The sequence below is a fragment of the Equus caballus genome, chromosome 15, assembly GCF_041296265.1.
Source record: "Equus caballus isolate H_3958 breed thoroughbred chromosome 15, TB-T2T, whole genome shotgun sequence".
NCBI lineage: Eukaryota > Metazoa > Chordata > Mammalia > Perissodactyla > Equidae > Equus > Equus caballus.
The window spans coordinates 102,741,071-102,762,148 of NC_091698.1; the positions used below are offsets into that span (position 1 = coordinate 102,741,071).

General features: G+C 45.3%; 1 long non-coding RNA gene across 1 annotated transcript; it reads left to right on the top strand.

The window, feature by feature from the left end:
* The first annotated feature begins 44 nt into the window (after window positions 1-44).
* Window positions 45-15,852, top strand: LOC138917938 (uncharacterized). The gene is made up of 4 exons (XR_011426629.1): window positions 45-1,380; window positions 1,961-2,067; window positions 3,459-3,566; window positions 9,102-15,852. It is a non-coding gene; the product is annotated as an uncharacterized lncRNA (long non-coding RNA).
* Window positions 15,853-21,078: the final 5,226 nt, after the last annotated feature.

Consider the following 21,078-nt stretch of genomic DNA (forward strand, 5'->3'; position numbering starts at 1 on the left):
TCCGCGGCTCCCCCCCTCCCCCCCGCCCCCCCTTCCAGGCTGCACACAGCGGCTGCGGCGGCTTCGGCGGCGACGGCCGCCCGCGCGCGGGGAGCTGCGGCCGCGAGGGGAGAGGTGGCGGCGGCGGCGGTGGCGGCGGCGGTCGGAGCAGCCCGGGACCCCTCTCTCCGGCTCGTGGCTCCCGCCCCAAGCGCCGAACCCCAAGTACTCCCAGGCGCGCGCGCTCCTTCTGCAAAAAGTTGAGGGCTCTCTCCCAACTAGTTATCAGGGTGTCATATGGGTGACATCACTCCCCGGGCCAGCCAATGGCTGGGGGCCGGCTCCGCCCATCTCCCTTTATTAACTCCTCGGCCCCTCCCCCTTCACCCCACCCTCGGGGCTGCTTTGCATAGATGGGGGTGGGGGAGGAGGCATGTCTAGAAATATGTTATTTTTAAAAAATCCGCGTGTGCGCACAGATGCGCTTCTCCCCGGGATGCTCAGGAGCCGCGCACCGCTCCGCGACGAGCGGGCGCCCCGGGCTAGTCCAGGCGCCGGCGCGAACCGAGGACCAGGTCCCGGGAGAGGCCCGGCTCCCCTTTGTGCCCGGTCCCCGGGAGGCCCGTCGGTGTGAGCAGACGGGGCGCGCTCACTCTCCGTGTGCACACACCCGGGCGCGCGCACAACCTGAGGTGGCGAGCGCAGCCCGGCCCGCCCCGGGCGGGCACAGCTGCTCCCCGCCGCGCCCCCGGGGGGCTCGGCCGCTCCCCGGCTCGGCGCGCGGCCTGAGCCCGCCAGGGGAGCCCGCTGCGCCCCCGGCCGACGGAAGGTGGCGCTTTAACACAACACCTTCTCGGGGCACGTGGGCTTTTTCCTCCTTTTCCCTTCTCTAAGGCAAAGGAATCCATTTAAAACCCGAGAGGCTCTATTCTTCCTCCCCCGTTTGCATTTTCCGTTTTGTCCTTTTTCTTCGTAGGTTCTCCCTTCTCCGCGGTGTTTGGAGACGCTGCCGTGCGGGTTTGGCTGCGCCGGGCCCCCTGGAGCCCCGCCCCAGGAGGAGGCCGGAGTAACGGTCTGTGGGGCTTGGCCGGGCCGGGTCCTCGCGTTCAATCTGGCCACTCCCGAGGCTGGTTCAAAACCGGGTCCTGGGACCAGCCAGCTTCTGCACAGCCCCCGCCCATGCATCACTTGTCCCCCTCTCTCTCCTCTCCCGCCCCTCTCCCCGTCCCCTCCCCCCAGCTCCCTCACTCCTTCCCAGTCCTCTTCCTCTTTGTCCCCTCCCCCTTTCTCGGTCACCAGCGGCCCCGGAGCAGCCTCCTCCTGAAATCTAGCAACGAGCTGGCACGCCTTCTGGGTTGCTCGCTATTTTAGCAGAACCGCATAGACCACAGAGAAAACCAGGTGCGTCCCAAGGTTCAAATCGAAATATTTCCTGCGTCTGTGAAAAGGTGGGACGGACTGCTCTTAGAACGTCGACGCAGTGAGCAGGCTGGCCCGTCGATCTTGCTGTGCTACTTCCAAACCCGTTTTTCTTTGTGTTTCTTTATTTAGTCCCTGCTACCCATCTATGGATATTCTCAGGGCAATTAAAAGAAAAGTGCCGCTCCCTCTTCATTGTCTGTCGTCATCCGTGTCTTCACACCCTCCAGCGCAGGGGAGCTGGCAACTTTTGCATAGTTCTGAGATTCTGCCCGGAGTATTTCACGAGAGAAGTCAGCTGCTTAAGACTAGTAGAATTACCCAAACCCGCTTCGTTTCAGGCGCCCTCCTTGCAAATAATGCTGCATTACCTAAACATTACATTTTTTTTTTTTTGAAGACTTCAGTAACATAAAATGGTACCAGGTTTTCACAGATCGTTATTTGAAAAATATCACCGCCATCATTATACTCTCTCCCCCATATTCATCTTAACGAAAAACAATGCATCAGGTACTTGTAATATTCAGACCAAGCATGTTGGCAGATTTTTTTTTTTTAGGGCCGTGGAGACCAAAAGAATTTACAGTCATTCATACCGCTGGCTTGAAGTCTGAAGATGTGTAAAACCCAAGGCGGTGTGTGAAAATTCATCTTCACTCCTGCAAGGCAAGCACTGCATCTTGTTTCTCCCCGACCTCGCACACCTCCCGGCTATTCCAGCTGTCTATCGGGAACACCACCAGAGGAGGGTGTGGACTGAACGGCCAGTCTACACCCCTCTTCCCCCAACACGGGACAAATCGACACTCTAGCTAGAGGGCTTGAAATAATTGAGCTCAGTGGCGTTATTTTCATGCAAACTATCAGGGCACCTAGCATTTTAGACTCTGAAAGAGAATGCATTTGAAAATCTTTGGCAAATTCAATATTTATTTGCCTTCACTCTATAGCAAAAATCGTGTTTAACTTTAGAATGAGAATTATATGCGTTTAGTAGGATTGAGAAATAATGGGGTTTATTCTCATAGCGCTATGATCTTCTTAGAGGAAATATAAGTTAAAGTTTGCTTTTTCAAATAAGAAATAATTTCTGTTGAAAGAAAGATGGGTCATTTGATGGAGAAGATAAAGCCAGAGTAAGCGGGGTGTTTATTAGTGTGAGGGCAGGCGATGACGAGGGGAGCTAAGTGTGTGAGTTGATGTCTTTCAATAAACCGGTTGCAGAGATGGGAGGTGGTTGAGCGGCCTTGCTGGTGTGTATAAGAATGTATTAGAGCACGTTTCTCCCTCTCTGGCATAGGCAGGGTAACACAGTTTTCAGAAAGGATTAACTAGATTGCTACTTTGTAGCGTGGATCCACCCCACTATTTACTGTGAGGGAATTTTGTGAAGACTTGGAGTGAGGGAAGGAAAAGAAAACTAAATAACTCATCTGTATACTTTTTTTTGGTTTGCTTCCTAAGAGAAAATGTTAAAAAAGATAGCAAGTATAGCATTTTTTAAAGAGAAATGGGAACACGTTTGAGACCTGCATGCTTAGAGGAACAGTATTTATTCGTGGCAAAAGATGTTTGCAATATCTGCAGTGACCAACTATTTAAGGGAATTTTAAGCTAACAAATAGAAAATGTGGCCTTTTCTAATGATACACCTCTTGAAAGTCTAATTTGGTAAAAATGGGCATTTATCTGCTATTTTTTAGACCACTGTATATCAGACTTAGGCCCTTCAGTCATCTTTTTACAGCCAATATACACTCCATTTTTATGTGTATATCTATCTGTGTACTTAGTGATAAGCAAGATATGCAATTTTCCTTGCAATAGATGTTGTTGGATCTATAATTAATGTTCAGAATCTTAAGATTTACACTTGATTAGAGGCACAAGTGGCTATTTTTATGGTTATTTATTTATTTATGTATTTACTTTGAGGAAGATGAACCCTGAGCTAAAATCCGCTGCCAATCCTCTTCTATTTTATTTATTTATTTATTTATTTTGCTGAGGAAGACTGGCCCTGAGCTAACGTCTGTGCCTATCTTCTTCTATTTTAGATGTGTGATGCCTGCCACAGCATGGCTTGATAAGCAGTGCTAGGTCCACACGTGGAATTGGAACCGGTGAAGGGACTACCTCAGAAGCGCTGCGTGCAAACTTAACTGGTAGGCCACCGAGCCAGCACCTATGGTTGTTATTATCTTTTTACAATTTCATCTTTTAAAAAAAACTTCATTTGTAAGGACTATTATATAAAAGGGTAAGATATTCTACAAAGTCTCTCAAAATTGTGATAACATGAGAACAAATATGAAATGTTCCTTTTACTTCTGAAAAAGAAACATTGTGCCAAGCAGATAATATGCTAAAAATATCACTGGGTAAATATCCCACTCATTGAATTGAATGTGCCACTTTTAGAACTATTCTGAGGATGACATGCATTTCCCAATGGCTGAAAGATGCTACCTGGAGGACACTCCTTGTCTTCTCTCTTGACCTGCTCTCCCGGAAGGAGATCCTCTGCTCCTCCACATTCAGCTACGTCTTTAGATCTCTGCCTCATACCTGAATCCCAAGTTTGGATCTGAATGTCTTTTGTCTTCTGGACATTCCCCCTTGAGTGTCCCTCAGATGTAGTAATGAGTATAAATTGATTCGCCTTACCTTATGTGCCCGTGCACGTGCACACACACACACACACACCCCCCCATGCTTCACTGCTACACTTTGTGTATTTCCTAACTTGGTGAAACATAATGCAACATACATGTTGATTAAAATAGGAATGTGGAAGCCATCTCAGAATCATTACCTCACACACACTTACTGAAACACTGAAATCTCCATAAGTGAATATTTTTGTCTCAAAGAATTCCACAAGGCTTGAGTTCTTTCACTGCATCCAGATGTCAGGTGCGATGCTGTGAGGACACCTGAGCACCACACACACTCAACACACACACTGCCAGTGACTGTCAGTACCCTGTGTGGCTCTCCAGAACGCACTTCAGTAGCTATGTTCTCACTCATTTGTTCTCCGAACCACCCAGCCAGGAGTGTGCTCCACGGAAGCATGAGCAGCAGGGCGGCAGAGCACAGGGCAAGGGTGCCGACCCTTATAAAACACATTTACATCATGACCAGTGCACACGCTATGCACATGCAAAACAGAAACCCACATGGCACAAATCAATCTCTCTCCTTAAGTGCTGTTCAGGCTATTTTCTATTCCATTTCTTTAAACGCTGTTGGTTAAACTCACTGAATTCCTATTAACGAGGTGTTATTGATGTTTGAAAAACACTGGCTTCTATGTTGAGAGCTAAGACTCTGGAAAATTCTCCCTTGGGTTGAAAATTCTGAATTCTGTTTCCAGCACCTTTTTCTTTTTTTTTTTTTTTTTTGGTTGATCTCATCTTGTAGCACTTGACTTTTGTTTAATAATAACATAAAAAAATTCACAGACCCACTGACTCTGAAATTCATATCTTGTCCTTTTTTATTATTCATATGAGCTATATATTCTTTTTTTAAAAAAAATAGACTTTACTTTTTAGAGCAGTTTTAGGTTCACAATTGAGTGGAAAGCATGGTGAGTTCCCATTTATCCCCTGTCCGCACACACTCACAGCCTCCCCTACTGTGGACATACCCTGCCAAAGTGGTACATTTGCTGCAACTGGTGAACCTACATCAACACATCATAATCACCCAAAGTGCATGGTTTACACTAGGGCTCACTCTTGCTTTGTACATTCGATGGATGTGGACAAATGGATAATGATAGGTATCCACCATTGTTGCGTCATACAGAATAATTCCACTACCCTGAATATCCTTTGTGCTCTCCCCTAAAAATCATCCCCTTTTCCCCAACCTCTGGCAACCACAGATAATTTTACTGTCTCCATAGTTTTGACTTTTCCAGAATGTCTTATGGTTGCAATCATACAGTATGTAGCCTTTTCAGATTTGCCTCTTTAACTCAGTAATGTGCATTTAAGGTTCCTTATGGCTTGATAGCTCATTTCTTTTTAGTGCTGAGTAAGATTCTAGTGTCTGGATGTACTACAGTTTATTTATCCACTTAGCTCTGGAAGGGCATCTTAGCTGCTTCTAAGTTTTGGCAATTATGAATAAAGCTGCTATAAACATTCATAGGATGGTTTTTATGTGGATATAAGTTTTCAGGTTTTTTTGGTAAATACCAAGGAGCAGGATTATTGGATCATTGTGGTAAGAGTATGTGTAGTTTTATAAGAAACTGCCAGGGGCCGGCCCTGTGGCTGAGTGGTTAAGCTTGTGCACTCCGCTCTGTCGGCCCAGGGTTTCGCCAGTTCGAATCCTGGGTGCAGACATGGCACCGTTCATCAAGCCACACTGAGGTGGCGTCTCACATAGCACAGCTAAAGGCACTCACAACTAGAATATACAACTACGTACTAGGGGGCTTTGGGGAGAAGAATAAAAAAAAAAAGAAGAAGATTGGCAACTGTTGTTAGCTCAGGTGCCAATCTTTAAAAAAAAAAAAGAAAGAAAGAAACTGCCAGACCATCTTCCAAAGTGGCTGTACCATTTTTCATTCCACCAGCAATGAATGAGAGTTCCTGTTGCTCCATATCCTCGCCAGCATTTGGTACCGTCAGTGTTCTGGATTTTGGCCATTGTAATAGGTGTATAGTGGTGTCTCATTGTGGTTTTAATTGCAATTCCCTACTGACATCTGATGTGGACCATCTTTTCATATGCTTCTTACCATCTGTGTATCTTCTTTGATGAGGTGCCTGCGAAGTCTTGCGCCCATGTTTAACTAAGATTGTTCATTTTCTTATTGTTGAGTTGTAAGAATTCCCTGTATATTCTGGACAATAGTCTTCTGTCAGGTTTTTCTTTTGCAGGTTCTTTTCCCCAGTCTGTGGTTTGTCTTCTCGTTTGCTTGACAGTGTCTTTTACGTGAGTTACTTACCCCCTCCTGTTTCTCAGTTTTCTCGTTTATAAAATGGGATAGAAGTCACTACATCATAGAATTGTTATGACAATCAGATACAAGTGCTTACAACAGTGCCTACACATTGTAAGATGCCCACAAGTGTCATTCTTGTTCTTACTGTCTTAACCTTTCTTTCTCCGATGCCTAAAGTAGGTCCTGACACAGTAGCTAGTCTGTAAAATGTCCAAGGAGGAGATGAATTTTCATATTCATTCACACCACCCACTTAGTTCAGTCAGTTCTCACACCTAAATCGTTCCTAAACCCATTTTCTCCTGCCCATTCCTGCCCTCGCTATGTACATGCAGGCTCTCTTCAATACTCTCCTGGAATTTTTTTTTTTTTTTAAAGATTTTGTTTTTCCTTCTTCTCTCCAAAGCTCCCCAGTACGTAGCTGTATGTATTTTAGTTGTGAGTCCTTCTAGTTGTGGTACATGGGACGCTGCCTCAGCATGGCCTGATGAGTGGTGCTAGGTCCGCGACCAGGATTTGAACTGCTGAAACCCTGGGCTGCCGAAGCAGAGGGCATGAGCTTAACCACTCGGCTGTGGGGCCAGCCCCTCTCCTGGAATTTTATCAACAGACACCAAACTCGTCTCCCTGTCGCCGCATGCAACCAGAGTCTTCATTCCAATGTGCAACTGCGACCCTGGGACTCCCAACTTAATGTTCAGTGAGGCCCTTCACCCTTCAACAAAATCCACTCCCCTCTGTAATGCAAGGCATGTTTTCTTCCTTCTGCCTCTCTAACTTCATCTCTTTCACAATTAACAAAGACACAGAGCAGCATTAGGGCAGTGTAGCGTAGGGCAGTGGCTTTCAAACCTATTCTGACCGTGACCTGCCATATGAAATACATCTTTACATCATGACCCTGCACTCATACACACTATACACAAATAAAACTGAAGCTAACTATGGGAGGGATGTTTGTGGTTCCAGATAAAGCTGTTTCACGTGTTCACACTGGTCCTATTAACCAGGCATTTGTTAGAACTTGATTTCTTTTGCAATTTAAACAAACCCTATTTTCATTAAAAATATATTAATTCAACTTCCACTTTTTTTTTTTTTTTTGAAAACCTGCTCTGGAAAAGATATTCAACTGGGCACCCCAGGGATTTTTTCTTTTATAAGTAAGGTAAATAACTGTTTCCTAAAAACAGGTATTTTTAGTGTTAGCTGAGCTGCCATATTACACGGCGCAGGCTGCTTTCTCAGTGGCTGTAGTTTTCCAACTGCCCAATGTATTGCTCCAGGAGAGGAAGGAGGGAGTGTAAGGGGTGGGGGTGGGGAGAAGGCTCCAGCCCATTATGCTAATCCTTTCCCATCTGAACAAAAGAGAGAGACACAGGCTACAAGGATGTGGAGTGCACAGACTTGCGCTCTGTGACGGAAGGAGAGAGGACAGTGGTCCGCCCTCCCCAGGACTGAGAAGGCTCTTCTGGAGACTTCTCTCCCTTTTTTATCAGAATCTTTGTCTTACACATGAAAGAAGAGGATATGGGTGGTTTTGTGTGTATGATTGTGAGTGTGTGTGTGTATTTATGGGAGTGTGAAATAAAAAGGAACGGATAGACAATTTTGAAAGTACACCTTTAAAATTCACCAAATCTGATTTCTTCACACATGGTTACCATCCTGGTCAGTGTGTCTTAATCTCTTCTTAGAGAAAACATCCACATCAAGAGCTATGAATGTATCCTTATTTTTGGTGATGTCCCCCAAGGAGGGGCATGGGGGAACTAGTGACTATCTTGCAAATGAGTGTCCAGTAGTTGTCAGGGATGTGGGAGGAAGGTGCCGACGAGTGGGCCTCGTCTTTAGTTTTTCTGACTCAGCAACTGAGCTGTGGCCTGTGCTTCGTTCTCTCTTCTCCCCGTGAGCCCTGTAATCAACTAAGTCTTCCCTTAATTGTCTCCAGAACTCAGGTGTCTACTGTTGTTTTCTGTTCTGGCCTTTGCTAAATCAGTCACTCTTTCTCTCTGTCTCATATCTTTTTATGTTCAGAATAGCTAAGATCTTTTTTTATTTTCTTGCCTTGAAACATTTATATTATTTGTGTTATTCCTGTGGTATATGCAGAGCTATGTGGAGCCCCAGTAATTATTAAATTCTAAATAATCATAGCATGAATGAGAAATAGAGTGCGACAGAGCAAAGCTCTAGAGAGACGTGGGTTTGGCACCTTTCCTTGCAAAGGGCAGTCACTAATCTTCCTATGTGTGGTCTCCATTAGAGGAGCTGTTAGTTGCTGTGCAAAAGTAAAATAAAGGGCATCTAGTGGCAGGGGTAGGGGAGAAGGGACAGCAAGAGGACCCACACGTCCACTGAGCTTGGAGACACACCTGTGCAGAGGGCAGAGTGATGGGACTGCGCCCTCTGTCAGGAAGACCGGACAGTCACCCTCTTCCTAATGGAGCATTTGGACCAGTGGATCACCACTTTGGGTATTGGTTTCCTCATCTGTTTGGGAAAATTTCAGACTTGATGTCTTCCAAGGTCATGTCTGCCTCTTACCACTTATTTTTTATGCTTCTAAACACATCAATCTTAAAGAAATCCTAAACTAGGCGACATTATTTTGGTTTCATTCTCATAAGTCATACTTTTGACATCTATGGATTCATTATATTTTAAATATGGTCATTTAATTGTGACTCTAGTTCTTTATGGCATTTATTGTTTTTTCTCCCTCTGTTTCAAGGTAGCACATATTCATTGAAGAAATGTGGAGTGGGAAACAGCAAATAAAGAAATCAAAGTTACTTACATATATTCACAGCTAGCCTTTTGGTGCCTCTCCTTCGGTCTCAGTATTGTTCTTTCAACTACTTTAGTGTCAGGGTCCTAGAGACTTTGTACGCAGTCCGCACCCACTGCAGTTTGGCACCCTTCTCTGTCGTGGTGGATGCCCCTCCAGATGACCCTCTGGAGTTTCTTTTCAGCTGTTCTTTCTAGCTGTAAATGTCCCGTTATTTTCGAGAGTGACAGAGTCCTTCCAGGGCAGCTCCCTTCCAGTCTCCTTCCTCCACATCCGTCTGATTCATAGAAGCATCTGGAGAGCTTGCCCCATCAGATTCTGGGACAGTATGATGCGCCGGCTCTGCTCACTCTCCAGGGCAGCTCCAGGCAGGCCTGGCCTCCAGTTCTCCAGGTGAGAGTCACATGCCAGTTCCTATGCGCCCCGTCTCTCCTGAGCTCCCTCCCAGGCTGGAAATCCACAGAAAGGTGCTGGATCGCCTTGGCTTCTAGACAAAGCCTCCATAGACTGGTGAAGGGAAGATGAAGGCACTGCTCATCGGCCCAAGGACAGAGCTTCAAGCCAAAGAAGATTCTTCTCCAACCTTGAAAGCAATGGAATTGTTCCTGCTAACTTTCAACTTGCTCAGTACCTGTGACACCTTTTTTACTGCTGATTTCTCCCTTCTGGAATGGGACTGTCTAGGCTAGACCTGTCCCACTGTTGTATTTCAGAAACAGATAACCTGTCTGGTTTCACAGGTTCACGGCTGGAAAGGAATTTTGCCTCAGGACAAATTATACCTCCAGTGTCACTCATACCTGAGCTAAATGACATTTAGATGAGATTTTGGACTTAGAGTTGATGCTGGAATGGGTAAAAACTTTGCCAGATATTGAGTTGGGGTGAGTGTATTTTGCATGTGAGAGGACGTGAGTTTTTATGGGCCAGAGATTGGCTGTGATGGATTAAACTGTGTTCACCCAAAATTCACATGTTAAAATCCTAACTCCCAGGACTTCAGATTGTGGCTCTGTCTGGAGATAGAATCTTTACAGATCAAGTTAAAGTGAAGTTGTTAGTGTGGGTCTTAATCCAATTTGACTAGTGCTCTTATTAAAAGGGGAAATTTAGAGACAGAGACAGACATGCATAGAGGGAAGAAATGACGTGAGGAGACGAGATGAAGATGAAAATGGACAAGCCAAGGAGAGGGCCTGGAATAGATATTCCATCAGCCCCCAGAGGGAACCAACCCTGCAGACACCTTGGTCTTGGACTTCCAGCTTCCAGAACTGTGAGAGAGTAAATTTCTGCCGTTTAATCCACCCTGTTTGTGGTAACTTATTACAGCAGCCCCAGGAAATTAATACAGAGAGAGAGCAGAAGACCCAGAGAGCTCTCTTCTCATGTACATTCTCTGTAAAGAATTTTGCCTGTTAGTGAATTTTTAGATTTCTCTTTTACAGGCAATGAGGCGATGGAGGGGGTGAGGGAAGGTCGCATTGTCACCAGTAACAGCACTTCCATGGTCTGTCTGTTGCTCACGGCCTTGAAATATACAGGCGCCATGTTGCCCCTTCGTAGGTTTGGGGTCTCAGAGAAAACTCCGTGTGGATTGAAAAAGTGTTACTTACATCGTATTCAGGCCAAAGGGGAACCTTAGTTAACTTAGGTAAGTCTAGGACCACAAGCTGTGCTGTGGAGGCGGCAATGCCTGGCTCTCCCTCAGTCCCATAGGCAGGGGAGGATGGTGGAGACACAGTGCTTTGGGAGCACGTGGACACAGTTTCTCAGTCGCATTCCCTGCCCACACCACCCATCTCAGGCAGAAATGTGGCTTCCTCCTTGCGATCCTGTAGCACGGTGTGCACCCCTTTGTTACACGATTTATCACGTTTACACCCCAATCTCCCCGAGGGACAATGGGGTCTGTGAGGGTAGGGACAAGTCTACTCACTCTGCCACCCCTAGGCTGGCCAAGAGAGGACAATGGGGAAGCCCTGAGGGGCTGAGGTTGGTCGTAAAGGAAGTGCCTCTGGGTTATTTATAAAGCCCTGTTTCAGGCTAAGATGCTGAGATACAATGAAATTCCTCCAGTCAGTGTCCCCGGTGTATTTTGGAGACAGGAACAGCTGGCAAGTACGAGAAAATTAATATGAAGTTCAGTTCACAAATGCTATTGTCACCATCACGGTGGGTGTTACAGGTAGATAATAAAAATAGTATCAGGGCTGAAAGAGAAGCCTTTCCTATTTGACCTCCAGTTCCTGAAAGGTTGGGCGTGTTCATTTCCCATCGCATGTACCCTGAAGTTCACCAAGTTCCTGGCACCTAGGGGCTGTTCAACTGCGCTTGGTTAAATGAACAAATGAGTAAAAGAGGAAGAAAACCCAGAGGTTGAAGTCACTTTGAGAGAGTGACAAGAGAAGGAAAAAGAAGAACAAAGGACCAGAAGGGGACACATGCTTCCCCTTTCTCTAGCTCACTGTTCTGTTTCTGCCTCATGTGGGACCCAGCTCACAGCCCAAGCTGCTGTACTTGGCATTTCAATGATATTCCTCACCTTGAACTTTGCTGTGATTTTCCCATGCAGTGCAGTTTGGTGTTTTCAGTATCTTACCAATATTGTAGTGAATTCACTCTTTCAGTGTTTTTCTCTTGCACAAGTCCACAGGGGTGGGCCTGGAGGAAATCCGGTGTAGCACCAAGTGTGTTGCATTTAGACACTCGCTTTGTCTCTGTTACTCAAGCGTTTTCCAACAAGGGAGCTCTAGCACCTCCATTCTCCTTCCCTAGGGATGAGTTTTTTGGGTATATTTCTCCCTCTCTCATGAAACAAGGTTCCTGGGGGCCCTGGAAAACTGTAAAGATCTATGCAAATTTACATATTGCAACATGTCATTATAGAATTTGAGGGAATTTCTTGAACCTTGAAAGTGGGCACTTTGAAGATGTCTCAAAGCAAATGTTGTGGTAGGTAATGGGAGGATGTCTCCAGGATGAGTCTAGAAATAAGTCTGGGAGTGAAATGGGGACGTCCTCGTGCCCATCCACCCTTTCCCCCAGTATGCTCCATGGAGCCAGGGAACAAACAGACCATTGGTCTGATTTAAGGTGGAGTGCCTTACCTTCGAGAGGGAAGAGTGATCGTGTCACAATTTTAAAATAGCTTTTATAGTCCCCAAGGCTGGATGAGTATCTCTTCCTGCAGTTCTCTCACTCCATTTCTTGGAGCAATGACGTAGTTGGTCTATGCATATTTAATATTTTTCCAAGGACTTAGATCTGTCATTCTTAATACCAGATGGCGTGCCTCTATCTACCCCCTTGTGAGCAGAGAGCAAGGAGCTATTTCGTAGTATTCTGGATGAATAAATGACAGTGTAAGTGAAATACTGGTGTGTATATTTTTGGTTCTAAGAGTGAAGAATAGGCTCTGAGGCTTAAAGGGAGAGATATTTATAGTATTTCCTGGTCATACAGTTACTTGCTCAGCTACCTCAGCTGTGGCTTGTTTATTGTGTTAGTGCTAATGACAGCAACACTATAGAATCCCGTTATACCCTGTACAAGAACAGTTAGCTCTTCTATATTACATGTTTGAGACCAAGTACATGGTAGGTATAAAAACTACTCCATTGACATAAATCAAGTCTAAATTTGGCCATATTTTCCAGAGTGAAACATGAGAATCATGCAAACTGCACCCCTCTCCCCCCACCCGCTGCACACACACAGAAACGGTCTGCCTTCAATCGAAAGACAATGTATAGCATCCAGTTTGCCTATTTACGAAAAAAGAGAAATACATATTCTTCTTACAATGATATTCCTTATTAATTGGTTGGAGCCACTGATTGAAAATTTTAAGTGCTAAGTATTCTGTGTTGTATGTACAGGACACTTCTTTTCGGGTGTGACAGGGACAGCACTGTTGGCGCACTTCCATGCACTGCGCTCTGAAATTTACAGGTACGCTGACAAGTATTTAGCACACAAAACTTTGATTCAGAAGTTCCGACTTTATGGCTTTGACTCTCTACTTACTAAAGTTGTGTACTTGGACTAGGCACTTATTCTGGATTAGCCTCGGTTTCATCACTGGAAAGTGGCTCAGTCCCTCCCACCTATCCCCAAGGTGACTGGGGGGTTGAGAAGTACTTTATGAAGCTTCTGTACGATTATAAAGGCTTTGTACAAAAATGGTCCAAGACATTTTGGAAATTGAGGTAGAATCCAGGAAAGAAGGCAGGTTGGCATCTCCTCCAGAGATGGGATTACTTTGTGTTCATAATGTCGGAGGTCTTTGTCTGAATATTTTCTGGAAAGAAGAGATGGAAAGCAGAGAGAGCAAATTTAAATCCACTTTACTGATATCTCTTAGCCAACGTTCTTCTGATAGGTTAGGGGCCTGGTTGAAATGAAGACACGGAATTTCAAGAGTGTGGAATTCAGTAGCAATGACTGCAAACTTTGGGGGTCCTTGTCAAGTCAGCAGCAGCAGCAGTGGGTGCAAGGCCAGCAGGGAACAGCAATGGCTTGGCTGACGACGCTGAGATTCAACTGCAGTGCGTGCTAGTGAGCCACGCCGATTTGGCTCCTCATATTGTTCACGCTATTTATAAAGTTCTGCAATTTCGGCTATATTGGGAGTTGACAGAAAATGAGGGATCATCAATAAGTAATACAGTAAATTACAGACTAGCTCGTAGATGACTAATTTCGTCATTCAGGGCCTGTGCTGTCTTCCACCTTCAACTGAACTTGGAGTCTGAGGAGAAACAATATGATGCCAAACTGCACAGTGCCTCAATCTCAGGAAAAAGCGACGCCCTCCTCGCCATCCACATGTAAGCTGAGAGAGTTCTGTGGCACTGGACGTTTCCAGAGGGCTCAATCAAGGTATTTGATTTGATATTTTTTCTGTCTATAAAGCGTGACTATGAGAATATCGTACGGCAGCTCATGACGGGATCAGATCCTCAGTCTGGCCTTGGATTAGCTGTTGTATATTCTACACCTGGAGAACTCATGGTTGTCCCACCATGATGAAATTACAGCTTGTGCTTAAAAGACATGGTCCCTACTGGTTTTATAATTCGTTAAGAGATGGTCTTGTTTGGAATGACTCGATCCTTGCTGAGGTCATTCCAATCAAAGCTGGTGGTATTTGTTCAAGAGTGTGGGTTATTTTGACTACAGAAGGCATATTCCACGTTAAACAAGTAAAGAGAACAGTTTATCCATTTAATATATTACAAATAAATCATTTCAGATCACTTTATGTCCCAGTATTTTCTGTTGGCTAGTATCAATATCCTTTAATCATTCATTCGCTTGTTTACTTATTAATAAGTGTTTATTAAGCATCTACTCCGTCCTGGCCACCATGTTCAGATCATTGATGGCGAATACACCTTCTACTTCAGCTGAACATATATTTAATGAGCACCTATTCTGTGCCAGACATTGGTTGGAGTGCTGGAGACGTAAAGGGGAAATTTCAGGATTCCCGCCCTCAGAGAACTCACAGTCCTGCGGGGGAAACAGGTACACATGTAGCATTGGAGGCCTATGTTAAGCAAGGGGTTGGCTACCAGAAAGAAATACCGTAAAGACATTTTGGGATAACTTTCTTCTAAGAAGCACTTTAGAATATTTTCCACTGAGATGAGGCAAAGAGAGTTCCTCATTTTGAAAGGGAGTGTGCTCCGTATTCCTTCTTTCTTGGAAATACAGTTGTTCAGGAGGGTGGGCAGTGCGGTCTGTTTGAAAGAACACAGGCCTCCAAGTCCAGAGAACATGGTGCAATTCCACGAGCTATTTGTCCTTAACATCCCTCCTGATGGTCTGTGTCCAAGAATCACAGAGGAGTGACAGAAGTGTGCCCTATGCCAGGTAGCATTGGACCCTATCATCACCTTCCCCTGGAGGTTGACCTTGGGAAAGTCATGTCACTGGCCGAGACTCTTTCCCTATCCACAAAATGGAAGGGATAAAATCTCCCTTGTCCATCTCCAGGTTTATTCACTGACCTGAGGTGACAACGGCTGTGACGGTATTGTGAAGTATAACATGACACAGAAAATACAAAGTCTTTGTTCCCTAAGTGTCAAAGGACCCTTATTTATGTAGCTATATGATTAGCATGCATGTGTTTGTCTGTTTTCAAATGGGCTACAAGAGGGTGAAGACCCACACTGGGAGGCCTGGCTGTGTGGACGTAAATTCTATCTTCATCCTGGTGCTTGTTAGAGGGTAGGACGAGCTTCTCAGAGCATCTGCGTGCCCCAGGCCAACTTTTGAACAAGGAAGGTGGCAAAAATGAGTGTTAGCATACTGATAATTTGCTTTCTTTCTTTCTGGTGCTTTTGCAGACAGGATGTTGAGGCCTTTTCTCTTTCCTGAGTTTTTAATGGAAACATCCGCTTAGGAGCCGAGTAGTCGCAGAGATTCCCCGAGGTGGGACAGAGTGGAGAAGGGCTGGCAGACTGAGGTCGAGGACGTGAGCCCTCTCTTATCGTGTAAGTTGCTGGACATGTACTGTGTCCAGCACTGTCATATTCACCTTTTACAGTGTCGTCGGTGCAGCCTCTTCCACTGTTAGGAGCTACACACCCTTCCAGATTACGGATCTTGAAATTCACCACTCACTCATCTCAGCGTTTTGACAGGCCCCCTAGTCCAAAGAAATAAAACAAAATCTCTCTTTCTGGCATTTGAGAAATTCCTTCTTTAAACACGAACAATGTTTTAAAGAATCAGGACTTGTCAGTGTGTTGGTGTTAATGTGATGTTAAGTCTCAGGCACTTCTTTCGTGGGCACAGGACTGGTGCAGGTCCCTCAGCTCGGGTAGCACGCCCCGATGGCTGTTGGGGTGAAATTGCAAGTCGAAGCCCCACGGGATGTGTAACGAATACTTAATGTTTGGACAATCCTTGGCCAAAAAAGAAATATTTTCAGTGACAGAAAAGAGTGCTGGATAAGAAGATAATTAAGTGTATGTGATTAAACTCGAAGCATGTGCCCACGTAGGTATATAAACTCCCTGCCACTGTGAGCTCTTACTCAAGTATAGATCTTTATGTGAATAATCCCACATGTCATTCAGGATGACTCATTTTGGAGCTAAGGGCTTTAAAAATCACAGGAATTCCGGTGGCTTAATTGAACACAGAAAAAAAAAAAGCGTCTAAGTGAGACTCTCACTGAAATAAGAAAAACTTGGCTCTTTAACAGCTTTTAAAAAAAACCCCAAGAATACAGTCATTTTCTCTATCTCCTGTAAAGGCAAACAGATTATATTTCGACTTTTATGAAGTGTTATGTGTATTTGCTTTAGATGAAGGCCAGGATGCATTTTCTGAAGACACTCATTCTGGAATCTTTGCAAGCCTTTGCTCTTTACCGCTGACCCCCTGCTCAGCAGTCAGCTCCAGGCCCCACATTGAGGATCTCCCTTCTTTTGACGCATCGCATCCTCCTCCCACCCACCACCAGGCTGTCCTCTCAGCTGCTCTTTCAGACAGCGCCGCTCCCCTCCTCCTTTAAAAAGGCTAGGCGGCTCCCCAGCCACCTGCCTGAGCCACTGCTCTCCAGAGACCCCCTTTATGGAGCTGCTGCCGCTGCCGTGGGCTCTTCCCTCTGCCAGCTGCCTCCTTGCCAGACTCCCCAAGCTATGTCCTCTCCAGCAGCCTCGGCCACTTCCGTGCCACCCTCTGCCCTGGGAGCGGCAGCCCTGGCCTCACCGGCAGCCGGCTGGCATGGCAGGTGCTTGGCTGCAGGAGCTGCGGTTACAGGTGGAGGGGAGCCAGGTGTCCGTGAGCATCGGCGCCTCTGGATGCAGGAGGAGCAGGTAAATGGAGATGCTGATGGCAGAGCAGGCCGCCGGCCAGGGGTCCCACGGGCCCTTTCACGCACTCCCCACCACACAGAGAGGGCCACCGGGGGTCTCAGGGCACAACACCCGGCCTGGCCACAGGCGGCTGTTTGTTTATCAAAGTGTGGACGCACAGTGTCCTCAATTCTCCATTTGTCCCGACTCTGCTCTCCCACTTGCACGATTTGTAGCTCCTATCTGGTCTCTTCCTCCTCAGGCTAAGCCCTAGCTATTAAAATCTGGTCCCTGACCAGCAACGTTGATGTCATCTGCCAGCTTCTCAGAAAGTAGCGGCTCAGGCCTCACCTCTGACCTCTTGAATCCTGAATGGGAAGCTGACAATTCCAGTGCACATGGAGATCTGGGGCGTGCTGCCAGCCACCTTCCTAAAATCGCGGGGGACCTTGTGGTTACTGACCTTGCTCAGAAACCTTTCAGAGATCCCCACTGTACCCTGAACTGAGGACAAAGTCCTCTCTGTCCAGCCCGGCCTCCTAAGGAAGGCCTTGCCCTTCCCTCCAGGCAGACCCTTCCCTGCCTCCTCCCCAACTCTTTCCTCCAGGTGGGCTCACCACCTACATAAAGGAACCAGAGTGAAAGAAATGTGGTTCTCCTAACTTTTTCAAAACGGAATTCAGGCAGTTTAGAAAAATGTGTCTAAAACAATAGATTAAAATCAAAATGTAAGACATTCTGGCCAAAGGAAAATTAAGGTTGGAAAAAGTCAATATAACAGTAGTTAAGCTTGGTCCCTCGCATGCGTTCCAGGAGGCCCAGTATTCGTAGAAGGTCAAACATTTGGCTGCAAGTTAGCAAGTAGCCAAAGCTGAAAAAGGAAACAGCATTTGTCACACAATTCCTGCCATCCATGTTATAAAAATGAACCAAATGCTTTTTCAGAATACAGTATTCTCACCCCTGAGACGTGGGAGAATTGTTTTCCCTGTGAAATCTCATCAGGAGAGGACACCTTTGTGAAGAGCAACTTCCATGATAGTTTTGCAAAGTTAATCCCCTACTGAGAGCCAACTTTTCCTTCCAGTGTCCTTCCATGTGAGGAGGGAGCCCATGGCATAACCCTCGTGTGGGAGTTAACCCAAAATCTGGGAGGTCCGAACAGTAGGAGTGAGGCGGATGCTCCCACGGATGGAGCGCAGACTGAGCAACGGAGCTGGGCAGCCTCTCTGCATGTTGTGTCTCACAGATTCTTAGGTCATCAAAGAGTTTTGGATGAACTCTCTAGAAAGGGCCAGAACTGCAGAGGTTGAATACTGGTGATTAAGGGCAGATCTCATAAATGACTGTGAACATGTCTCAATTTACAAGCCATGCTTGCCCATCCAATCTTCTCTTCTTGTTCAAATCAGGACTATTTTACATATTTGGTTTAGATCATTGTCTCTATGGATAAATCAACTATGCTCAATGTCAACTTCACCTACCTCTGAAAAGCAGTGCTATATTTTTGTTTTCTATGCCAATAATTATGAGTGAGAATCACAGAGGCCGTGAAACAAGCAACTCCTTGAAACTGGCTAATAAATTTCTCCTATGGTGATTTAAACTCTTTCTAACTTTCCTGTCTTTATAGGAAAAAAATTGTTTCCAGCAAGAAGCCAAAATGCAGTCCCTTCAAAAGACCAATGTTTCGATTTCTTTACAGTAACAGAGTGTCAATTGACTTTTAGACCTTACTAAACTATACAATATTGGAAGGAGAGTTAAGAAAAAGAAAAATAGCCAAGATATGGAAACAAGCTACATGTTCATCAAGAGATGAATGGATAGAGAAGATGTGGTGTGTATATATATATATATATATATATAAACAACAGAATATTATTCTGCCGTGAGAAAGAAGGAAATTCTGCCATTTGCAGCAACACGGATGGACTGAAGACAAATATTGCATGGTATCACTAAAAAAAAAAAAAAAATCGAGCTCATAGAAACAGAGAGTAGAAAGGTAATTTCCAGGGACTAGGTGGTGGCGGAAATGGGGAGAGATAGGTACAAGAGTACAGACTTTTGGCTATCAGATGAATGAGCTCTGAGGAGCTAATGTGAAACATGGTGACTAGAGTTGATGACACTGTATTGTATCACTGAAATGGGCTAAGAAAGTAGAACTGAAATGTTCTCACCAAAATCATGAATAGATAAATGCGTGAGGGGATGGACGTGTTAATTAACTCCATGAGGGGAATCTCTTCTCAATGTTCACGTATATCAAATCACCATGATATACACTTCAAATATCTTTTGATTTTATATGTCAGTTCTACCTCGGTAAAGCTGAAAGAAAGAAAAAGGAGAAAGCCTTGGGCCTACTGCATATTAGGCTTTTTCATTTACCTTATTTAATCTTCACAGCCACCTAATAAAGTAAAGGATTAGGAACTCAATTTTAAAGATAAGGAAGCTAAGACGCAGAGGAGGTAAGTCGCTTTCTCTCGTCATGCAGTTAAGAGGCAATGGAGCCTGATTCTAATTGCCATTTGTCTGACTCCAGAGCCCACACCAAAGTCCATTTTAACAAAAGTTATGAATATCTATGAAGCTCATGATACTGTCTCATATCCTGGAGAACCATAGCATTATGAAAAAGGATGGTTTCTATCCTCTAGGATTTCACTACCTAGAAGGGCACTCAGGGATGCAAACAGGTGAGCGAATGTGTCCTCTAGCATTGTCCCAGCAGGTGGGTCACAAACACATTGCCCTGGGAAAGCCGAGGGCGGAGGTTAACCCTGACCAGAGGGATCAAGAAAGGCTCCAAAATGCAAAAGATACTTGATCTTGGCGCTGAAGGATGAGTAGGATTTCAAGAGCTGGAGCGGTGGGAAGAGTATTATTTTCAACTTATGGGGGCCCCTGGGCATTGTTTATTCAGACCTAGGTCAGGAACACCTGAGCTCAATATTTTACGAATCATAAGAGTCACATTGTCAAATATCAGTGAAAACATAAGTCCCGTGGTCTAGAATGAATTCCGGGAGGGTAGAGACTCTGTCCCGTTTTCCTTGTGTCGATAATGCCTGGTGGGTGCAGCCACTCTTCCACTCTCCACCATCTTACAGTTACGAAACGAAATGTACATTCTAATAACCCTAAAAATTAGCAGGACCTGAACAATCTTTCTTGCTCATCGTTTTAGATATAGAGTGGTTCATGTGCCTTTCTGTTATAATAATTGTAGCACAGTGAACATGAGTACAAATTATTTTTGTTCTTATGGATTGAGTGCAGCTTAGCATCCTGAGGGCACAGAGGTCTGACCTCAACTGCATATCCAGGACTTCAGCACTGAGGCCATTACGCTGCTGAACTGAGAGTAAGTTTTCTTTGTAAAAATCGGTTTGTTGTTTTCCCTTCCTTCCCAGGGCCCAGCACACACTGGTTCCGTGGTCCTTCTTCTGTTCTATGTCAATTAAAATGCAGCAATATTTTTTTTTTCCTAGTCAACTGAAGGTCCTAGCAACAAGGGTTTTCATTAATGGAGGTAATGCATTGGCACCCTATGGAGAAGACTGCCCTCCTGTAGAGATCCCGAGATTGGATGGGTAGTATTCATCAGTGCTTCTGGCTAGAATATGAGTACTCAGAGTTTTGCTTTGTTACAGTTGCAGTGTTCTGTGGGCCAGGACTCTCATGCCCCGCGATCATGCAGGAGGGCGTTTGTGTCAGACTTCCAACCTGAGGTAACTGGTTCCCGAGTAAAATATCTACAGTGATGAACAGTGAGGCTTTACAGCTCTGACGTGCAGGACTCCTGTGGCGAGCTGAAGGCTGGATAAAGATAAACTCAAACTAAAGATGTACAAGCACATTCTCAACTCTCACTGTTGAACGCTCTCATGGCTCCTCCAAGTCCTACCTTAGGATGAGAGGTCAGCTAAGTTCACATGTAAAAACAGACTACCAGCTGAGGCAACCTCAGAGGAAGAGAAGGATGGATCCTTTCTCCCTTTTTTCTTCCTTCCTCTTTCCTCTGTCTCTCTTCTTCCCTCTCCCCTTCCTTCCTTCCCCAGTCTGTCCCTGCCTCGTTCTTTCTCTCC